This window comes from Lithobates pipiens, unplaced genomic scaffold, assembly GCF_037356315.1.
Source record: "Lithobates pipiens isolate NorthernLeopardFrog02 unplaced genomic scaffold, aLitPip1_a1.2 Scaffold_8, whole genome shotgun sequence".
NCBI classification, from domain to species: domain Eukaryota; kingdom Metazoa; phylum Chordata; class Amphibia; order Anura; family Ranidae; genus Lithobates; species Lithobates pipiens.
In genome coordinates, this window is record NW_027507903.1 from 43,960,862 (window position 1) to 43,970,731 (window position 9,870).

Genomic DNA, 9,870 nt, shown 5'->3' on the forward strand with positions numbered 1-9,870 from the left:
TGCAGCAGTCCTTCATTGGTATAGGGACTGACGTACAGTCTGCTAATCACTAACACACAACCTGCTTGTTCCACAAAAGTTCTTATAAGGACTGGTAACTTGGTATAGGGTGCTACGGTACATAGGCTTGAGTGCGGTACAGTCTGCTGTTCTGTAAGGACCGCTATCGGTCCACAATAGATAGGGTTGACGTGCACCACTGCTGACCGCTGCCCTATACTGCAGCAGTCCTTCAGCGGTATAGGGACTGACGTACAGTCTGCTAAACACTAATACACAACCTGCTTGGTCCACAAAAGTTCTTATAAGGACTGGTAACTTGGTATAGGGTGCTACGGTACATAGGCTTGAGTGCGGTACAGTCTGCTGTTCTGTAAGGACCGCTATCGGTCCACAATAGATAGGGTTGACGTGCACCACTGCTGACCGCTGCCCTATACTGCAGCAGTCCTTCAGCGGTATAGGGACTGACGTACAGTCTGCTAAACACTAATACACAACCTGCTTGGTCCACAAAAGTTCTTATAAGGACTGGTAACTTGGTATAGGGTGCTACGGTACATAGGCTTGAGTGCGGTACAGTCTGCTGTTCTGTAAGGACCGCTATCGGTCCACAATACATAGGGTTGCCGTGCACTACTGCTGACCGCTGCCCTATACTGCAGCAGTCCTTCATTGGTATAGGGACTGACGTACAGTCTGCTAATCACTAACACACAACCTGCTTGTTCCACAAAAGTTCTTATAAGGACTGGTAACTTGGTATAGGGTGCTACGGTACATAGGCTTGAGTGCGGTACAGTCTGCTGTTCTGTAAGGACCGCTATCGGTCCACAATAGATAGGGTTGACGTGCACCACTGCTGACCGCTGCCCTATACTGCAGCAGTCCTTCAGCGGTATAGGGACTGACGTACAGTCTGCTAAACACTAATACACAACCTGCTTGGTCCACAAAAGTTCTTATAAGGACTGGTAACTTGGTATAGGGTGCTACGGTACATAGGCTTGAGTGCGGTACAGTCTGCTGTTCTGTAAGGACCGCTATCGGTCCACAATAGATAGGGTTGACGTGCACCACTGCTGACCGCTGCCCTATACTGCAGCAGTCCTTCAGCGGTATAGGGACTGACGTACAGTCTGCTAAACACTAATACACAACCTGCTTGGTCCACAAAAGTTCTTATAAGGACTGGTAACTTGGTATAGGGTGCTACGGTACATAGGCTTGAGTGCGGTACAGTCTGCTGTTCTGTAAGGACCGCTATAGGTCCACAATAGATAGGGTTGACGTGCACCACTGCTGACCGCTCACCTATACTGCAGCAGTCCTTCAGCGGTATAGGGACTAAGAGTTTTGTCACAGGGTCATTTAAAAAATGACATGCAGAGGAAGAGGCAGGCCCTTCCGCAGGGGTGGTAGGGGTAGGGCAGGAGCAACAGGCTTGAGCCAAAGTGGGAAGTTGCAGAAGGTGCGTTCAATTACTTTAAAGGATGCACCAGACTTGGTTGAGTGGCTCGCTCAGCCTTACTCTTCTGCACCCTCCTCATCCTCTCGATCTGCACCCTCTTCTTCACTCTCTGCTATGTGCACCCCCAAAGACACTACCACCAACAACACGACCACCACCACCACCACCACATACCTTCCGCTTGAGTCACTGGAATTATTTTCCGATCCATATCAAGAGGACATTTCTGATGCGCAGCCACTCTTGGTATTGGATCAGGAAGAGGAGGTAGCAACAAGCGCTACTCAGCAGTCTGACGCCAGTACCCAGATCAGCCCAAGGAGGAGGTTGGTCCCCGGTGTTGCTGCCTACTCTACTTATAGCGGTGGGGAAGGTGACGTTGATGATGACGTGTCTAGTGATGTCACGTGGGTGCCCACAAGAGAGGAAGAGGAGGGGAGTTCAGAGGGAGATATGGACCAGCAGATAGGGAGGAGAAGCAGCAATGACTTACATTGCACAGCAGGGACAAAGCAGACTGCAAATGTATCAGGAGCGAGTCATCGACCATGTACGGTCACATCTGGCGCTCCCAGGACACCGGCACATGGCTCCGCAGTGTGGGCTTTTTTTAACGTGTCCGCTGCTGACAATAGCGTTGCCATCTGCAATCTTTGCAGTCAACGCGTTAGTCGCGGTAAGCCCAATACTCACCTAGGGACGACCGCCTTAAGAAGGCACATGAGCAGCCATCACCGAGCCCAGTGGGAGCAACGGAACACACAAAGCCACACTGCAGGCTCTCACCGTCCAGCCTCGTCTTCTACTTCTCCTTCTCCTCTCTCCTCACAATTGTCCTCCACTCCACCTTCCATCACGCCAAGCTCACATTTTTCTGCAAAAAGGCAGGCTTCCGTGGGCCTAATGTTTGAGCGTAAAAAAATGATGACGCCGGATAACCCTCTTGCCCAACGGTTGGCGGCTGGCTTGTCAGAACTCATAGCCCGCCAACTACTGCCATATAAACTGGTGGACTCGGAGGCCTTTCGCAAATTTGTGGCCATTGGAACACCACAATGGAAGGTCCCAGGAAGGAAGTATTTCTCAGAGAAGGGCATCCCAGAGCTATATGGCCATGTTCAGCGGCAAGTGAATGTATCTCTGGCACACAGTGTCGGTGCCAAGATACATCTGACCACAGACACGTGGTCTAGCAAACACGGGCAGGGAAGGTATATCAGTTTTACTGCCCACTGGGTGAACCTTCTGACGGCCGTCAAGCATGTAACCCGTGGCACCCGTGTAGATTTGGTTTTACCGCCACGGATTGCATGCAGGCCTGACTCTTCTTCTCCTCCTCCTACTCCATCCTCCTCCCTCTCCTCCTCAGCTGCCTCCTCCTTTTCCGCTGCTAGCGTCTCTTCCACTGCACCGCCCAAGCTCCCCAGAACCTATTCCACATGCCAGGTGAGACGTTGCCATGCCGTGCTGCGTCTGTTGTGCCTGGAAGCAAAGAGCCACACTGGCCCGGCACTCCTTTCAGCTTTGCGTTCACAGGCAGATGAGTGGCTAACACCGCTCAATTTGACAGTTGGTAAAGTGGTGTGTGACAACGGTGCCAATCTGCTTAGCGCATTGAAACAGGGCAAAATCACGCACGTGCCGTGCATGGCACACGTCTTAAACTTGGTCGTGCAGCGATTCCTTGTCAAATACCCTGGGGTCCAGGACATCTTGCGGCAGGCAAGGAAAATCTCGGCCCATTTCAGAAGATCTTACACGGCCATGGCTCGCCTTGCTGACATTCAGCGGCGACACCATCTGCCGGTCAGACGTCTTATTTGCGATTGCCCGACGCGATGGAACTCAACCTTCTATATGCTTGATAGGCTGCTCCAGCAGAAACGTGCAGTTAACGTCTACCTGTATGAACTCTGCGAAAGAAACGGTTCTGGGGAGCTGGGTTTTTTTTCACCGCGCCAGTGGCTGCTCATGCGCGACACATGCAGACTTCTGCGGCCATTTGAGGAGATCACCAAACTGGTCAGTCGCAGCCATGGCGCCATCAGTGACATGGTACCTTATGCCTTCTTTCTGGAGCGTGCATTGCGTCGTGTCATTGATCAGGCTGTGGAGGAGCAGGAGCGGGAAGATGAGGAAGTCGCAATGCTGGATGAATTCCCAGGGGGGGCTACTCTATCTGAGACAAGTCAACAACAGGAGTCTGATGAGGAGTCAGAGGAGGATGGTGCCGGGGCGGATGAGCAGGAGCAAGAAGAGCATGCTTTAAACCTTTCTGGGATCCCTGTTGTGCGAGGATGGGGAGAGGAGAATGAAGAGGACGACATTATCCTGGATGATGAGCAGGAGCCAGGCCACCACACCGCTTCCACTTTAGTGCAAATGGGGGCCTTCATGCTCCAGTGTTTTAATAGGGACCCCCGTATAAAAAGCATGAGGGTCAAGGACCAGTACTGGGTGGCAACGTACTTAGACCCCCGGTACAAACACAAAATGGCGGAAATGTTACCGCCGTCGCAGAGGGCTGTCAGAATGCAGCACTTCCAGGCCTTGCTTCGAGAAATGCTGCATTCTGCTTTTGCGTGCGCTGGCAGAGGAGCAATTCCCACTCCCAGAGAAGGATTTGCGGGTACCAATCCAACAGCGCCTGCAAGAAGAGGCCGGTTTGAAGATGTGTTGGTGACTTCGGATATGAGGTCATTCTTTCAGCCGACCCATCGACAGGTGTCATCCGGATCCAGCATCAGGGAACGCCTAGACCGTCAGGTGTCCGACTACATTGGGTTAACGGCCGATGTGGACGCTCTGAGGAGTGATGAACCCCTAGACTACTGGGTGGGCAGGCTTGACCTCTGGCCAGAGCTTGCCCAATTTGCAATCGAACTGTTGGCTTGCCCCTCATCCAGTGTCCTGTCCGAAAGGACGTTCAGCGCAGCAGGGGGGATTGTGACCGATAAGCGTACTCGCCTAGCTCACCACAGTGTTAACTACCTCACATTTCTAAAAATGAATGAGGCATGGATCTCGGAGGAATTCAACACATGTGATCAGTAGACCATGTATATGTCTATAAACAATTTTTGGAATCAAGCACACAGACCTTCTTAATTCATTTGGCTCACTTCCCTGACCCAAAAAAGCACACCGTACTATATGCCCCTACCCTCCTCTTTGAAGAGGTTGAGCGGTGTCATATTTCTACTGGGGCTGCTTATTATGAGGGGTTCCCACCATCCCTGTGCTGTGCTGACTTCCTCCTGGGTGTTCTTATTATGAGGGGCTCCCACCATCCCTGTGCTGTGCTGACTTCCTCCTGGGGGTTCTTATTATGAGGGGATCACACCATCCCTGTGCTGTGCTGACTTCCTCCTGGGGCTGCTTACGGTGCTGCTGTCAGCGCTGTATGTCACGGAGCTGCTGTCAGCGCTGTATGTCACGGAGCTGCTGTCAGCGCTGTATGTCACGGAGCTGCTGTCAGCGCTGTATGTCACGGAGCTGCTGTCAGCGCTGTATGTCACGGAGCTGCTGTCAGCGCTGTATGTCACGGAGCTGCTGTCAGCGCTGTATGTCACGGAGCTGCTGTCAGCGCTGTATGTCACGGAGCTGCTGTCAGCGCTGTATGTCACGGAGCTGCTGTCAGCGCTGTATGTCACGGAGCTGCTGTCAGCGCTGTATGTCACGGAGCTGCTGTCAGCGCTGTATGTCACGGAGCTGCTGTCAGCGCTGTATGTCACGGTGCTGCTGTCAGCGCTGTATGTCACGGAGCTGCTGTCAGCGCTGTATGTCACGGAGCTGCTGTCAGTGCTGTATGTCACGGAGCTGCTGTCAGCGCTGTATGTCACGGAGCTGCTGTCAGCGCTGTATGTCACGGAGCTGCTGTCAGCGCTGTATGTCACGGTGCTGCTGTCAGCGCTGTATGTCACGGAGCTGCTGTCAGCGCTGTATGTCACGGAGCTGCTGTCAGCGCTGTATGTCACGGAGCTGCTGTCAGCGCTGTATGTCACGGAGCTGCTGTCAGCGCTGTATGTCACGGAGCTGCTGTCAGCGCTGTATGTCACGGTGCTGCTGTCAGCGCTGTATGTCACGGAGCTGCTGTCAGCGCTGTATGTCACGGAGCTGCTGTCAGTGCTGTATGTCACGGAGCTGCTGTCAGCGCTGTATGTCACGGAGCTGCTGTCAGCGCTGTATGTCACGGAGCTGCTGTCAGCGCTGTATGTCACGGTGCTGCTGTCAGCGCTGTATGTCACGGAGCTGCTGTCAGCGCTGTATGTCACGGAGCTGCTGTCAGCGCTGTATGTCACGGAGCTGCTGTCAGCGCTGTATGTCACGGAGCTGCTGTCAGCGCTGTATGTCACGGAGCTGCTGTCAGCGCTGTATGTCACGGTGCTGATGTCAGTGCTCTGTATTACGGTGCTGCTGTCAGTGCTCTGTATCTCCTGCACCCTCTTGTTTGCCTACCCTGGTCCCTGACCTTCCCTCTCCTCCATTGCCTTCATTAGCTCCATAGTCCTGAATTGTCAGAACAATTTCCCAAATAAAAAAAAAATGCTTGTAGTTATCGATCCCAAATTCACCTCATACATGTATTATGCTATTGTCCAGGTGGTGGGACTACGTGCTACCCCCTAATAATTACCCCGTGGCCGCAAATTCGACCTAAAGGTTTGCGAAATTCGCCTCCCATTGAAGTCAATGGAGCCCGCGGCGAACGGTCGTTTTCGCGAACGTTTGTGTCCGTTCGCGTTTCGCGTTCGCGAAACGTCCCGTCGGAAGTTCGTCCATCACTAGAGTAGATACTCCGATTGCTGCTAAGATCTTCCAAAAGGTCCAATTCACAGAATAAGGATCCTTATTGTGTTTTCAGTACAATGAGATTTCACAATTTCAGTGACATAGCTGAAAATAACATTCTTTATTCATAAAGAGCCTTATGTACTAAGTGTCCGGACAAAGAATTGTCTCCATAGTGTCCAGTAGGGATGGCCGAACTGTTCGCCCGACGGTTGGTTCACGGCGAATTTTGCGTGCTTTCGCGATTCGCCCGATCGGCGGACTATTACCGCTTTTTGCCTGGCGGACATATGTGTTTACAGTGTGAAAGAACTTTGACCCATGATGACACATCCATCATGGGGTACAGGACAGCCAATTGAGACATTTCAGCACATGGACAATTGGACATTCCCCCTACCTTATAAATAGACCTGATCTGGCGGCCATTTTACATTCTGTCTTATGTCAGTGTAGGGAGAGGTTGCTGTGTGGAGCAGGGACAGACTGTAGTGACACAAATCGCTAGCTATTAGGTCAACAAAAGTCATTTTAAGGACTGGTATAGGTGTAGTACAGTATATAGGGTTCAGTGCACTGCTGTGCTGGTGATTGAAGCAGCCTGTCTTTTGTCAGTGTAGGGACAGGACGCTGTGTGCAGCAGGGAGAGACTGTAGTGACACAAATCACTAGCTATTAGGTCCACAAAAGTCCTTTTAAGGACTGGTATAGGTGTAGTACAGTATATAGGGTTCAGTGCACTGCTGTGCTGGTGATTGCAGCTGTCTTTTGTCAGTGTAGGGACAGGATGCTGTGTGCAGCAGGGACAGTCAGTTTAATCACTAGCTAGCTATTACTATTAGGTCCACAAAGGTCCTTTTAAGGACTGGTATAGATGTACAATATATAGGGTTGTGGAGCACTGCCGCTGACTGCTGCCCTATTCTGCAGCAGTCTTTTATCAGTGTAGGGACTGAGGGACAGTCTGCAAATCACTAGCTACTAGGTCCACAAAGGTCCTTTTAAGGACTGATATAGGTGTACAATATATAGGGTGCTGGTGCATTGCTGTGCTGGTGATTGCAGCTGTCTTTTGTCAGTGTAGGGACAGGACGCTGTGTGGAGCAGGGACAGTCAGTTTAATCACTAGCTAGCTATTACTACTAGGTCCACAAAGGTCCTTTTAAGGATTGGTATAGGTGTACAATATATAGGGTGCTGGTGCATTGCTGTGCTGGTGATTTCAGCTGTCTTTTGTCAGTGTAGGGACAGGACGCTGTGGGAGCAGGGACAGTCAGTTTAATCACTAGCTAGCTATTACTACTAGGTCCACAAAGGTCCTTTTAAGGACTGGTATAGGTGTACAATATATAGTATGCTGGTGCAGGGCTGTGCTGCAGATTACTGCTGGTTTCTGCAGCTGTCTTTTATCAGTGTAAGGACTGAGGTACAGTCTGCAAATCACTAGCTACTAGGTCCACAAAGGTCCTTGTAAGGACTGGTATAGGTGTACATTATATAGTGTTGTGGTGCACTGCTGCTGACTGCTGTCCTATTCTGCAGCAGTCTTTTATCAGTGTAGGGACTGAGGGAGAGTCTGCAAATCACTAGTTACTAGGTCCACAAAGGTCCTTTTAAGGACTGATAAAGGTGTACAATATATAGGGTGCTGGTGCATTGCTGTGCTGGTGATTGCAGCTGTCTTTTGTCAGTGTAGGGACAGGACGCTGTGTGAAGCAGGGACAGTTTAATCACTATCTAGCTATTACTACTAGGTCCACAAAGGTCCTTTTAAGGACTGGTATAGGTGTACAATATATAGGGTGCTGGTGTCAGTGCTCTCTATCATGGTGCTGGTGTCAGTGCTCTATATCATGGTGCTGGTGTCAGTGCACTCTATCACGGTGCTGGTGTCAGTGCACTCTATCACGGTGCTGGTGTCAGTGCTCTATATCACGGTGCTGGTGTCAGTGCTCTATATCACGGTGCTGGTGTCAGTGCTCTCTATCACGGTGCTGGTGTCAGTGCTCTATATCACGGTGCTGGTGTCAGTGCTCTCTATCACGGTGCTGGTGTCAGTGCTCTCACGGGTGCTGGTGTCAGTGCCCTCTATCATGGTGCTGGTGTCAGTGCTCTGTATCACGGTGCTGGTGTCAGTGCTCTATATCACCGTGCTGGTGTCAGTGCACTCTATCACGGTGCTGGTGTCAGTGCTCTATATCACTGTGCTGGTGTCAGTGCACTCTATCACAGTGCTGGTGTCAGTGCTCTCTATCACGGTGCTGGTGTCAGTGCTCTATATCACGGTGCTGGTGTCAGTGCACTCTATCACAGTGCTGGTGTCAGTGCTCTCACGGTGCTGGTGTCAGTGCTCTCACGGTGCTGGTGTCAGTGCACTCTATCACGGTGCTGGTGTCAGTGCTCTATATCACGGTGCTGGTGTCAGTGCACTCTATCACGGTGCTGGTGTCAGTGCTCTCATGGTGCTGGTGTCAGTGCACTCTATCACGGTGCTGGTGTCGGTGCACTCTATCATGGTGCTGGTATCAGTGCACTCTATCTCGGTGCTTGTGTCAGTGCACTCTATCACGGTGCTGGTGATCATCTCCTGCACCCTCTTCATAGCCTACCCTGACCTTTCCTCTCCTCCATTGCCTTCATGCGCTCCTGAGTCCTGAATTGTCAAAATTTCACAGATAAAAAAAGAATGCTTGTAGTTGTCGCTCCCAGATTCACTTCATACATGTGCTATGTCAGTGGCCATGTGGTGGGACTATGTGTGCACAGCTAGTAAGTATTTTGTGGCTGAAAATATGACCTGTAGGTTTTTAAAGTTCGCCTGCCATTGAAGTCAATGGGGCCCGCAGCGAACTTTGCGGTTCACGAACTTTTGGCTGCATTCGCGGTACATTGGTGTTGGTACGAGTGAGAATATAAGAATCTGATTGGTTGCTATGAGAAACACAGACAGTTCACATTTTAAAAACACAGGAGAACTGAAAACAATACTTTTTTAAATTATTTTTTCATTTTATATAAAGTAATGGTGGGCTATAACCTCTGCCAAGTTTTTGCGTTGCCATCTGTGTCCCATTGATGAGATTTCCCCTCACTTCCTGACCCATAGTCACAATAAGAATTGGGAGGAAATCTCCCCAAAGTGAGGGTAGTCTCACCTTGGTAGTCTCCAGAACCTAGCGTTCTCATTAGAAGATTTCCCCTCTATTCCTATGACCACTCCAAATTTTATATTGTTTTTCACTTCGGGGCCCATTTTGCAGTTTCAAGATCAGCTGATCCTTGGCAAAGCCTCGGAATCCGTAATGAGGAAGAAGAGCCAGACTTTAATGTGCTCTCCTAGACCTGGGGGGAGGGGGGGTGATTCCTCCCCTCTTGTCTTTTATGTAAATGTCAGAATCTGTTAGTTCAGCCTATTGGCTGAAAATAATAATAATAATTGTATGGCCAGCTTTACTCTTCCCAAGTGTTTTGTTCAAATGAGGAGGTGTTCCTTAAAAAGTGGGCTATCTCCATAGTGGATTCCTGTCTTACCAAGACTGTTCCTATGACATCCCAGAGTTTAAAGATGTGGTGACCAAGAGGCTGGTAGCCCTTTCCAAGGCCTTATT